Source organism: Penaeus monodon, chromosome 22 (genome assembly GCF_015228065.2).
Source record: "Penaeus monodon isolate SGIC_2016 chromosome 22, NSTDA_Pmon_1, whole genome shotgun sequence".
Taxonomy (NCBI): Eukaryota; Metazoa; Arthropoda; class Malacostraca; order Decapoda; family Penaeidae; genus Penaeus; species Penaeus monodon.
In genome coordinates, this window is record NC_051407.1 from 3,994,899 (window position 1) to 3,995,169 (window position 271).

The window sequence follows — 271 nt, forward strand, 5'->3', positions numbered from 1 at the left end:
CCATTCAAGTACTCAGATATTAAGAAATTTCAGGTGAATGTTTCAAGAAACTTGCGCCGCACTCACCTTTCGAGGATCAGTGCAGGCGCCTAACTGCTGTGTATGAGTACAGCAGATCTTCTTTATATACTGTCTGCAGCTGACCCTGAGGCCGCCCTAAAGCCGCTGTCTACATGCACCCTGTCCCGGTAGAAGATGCGTTTGCTTTTTATTAGCATCGGAAGGCCACTTTTTGCACATTACTTTTTTCAAGAATTCTATTCAGCAGGGA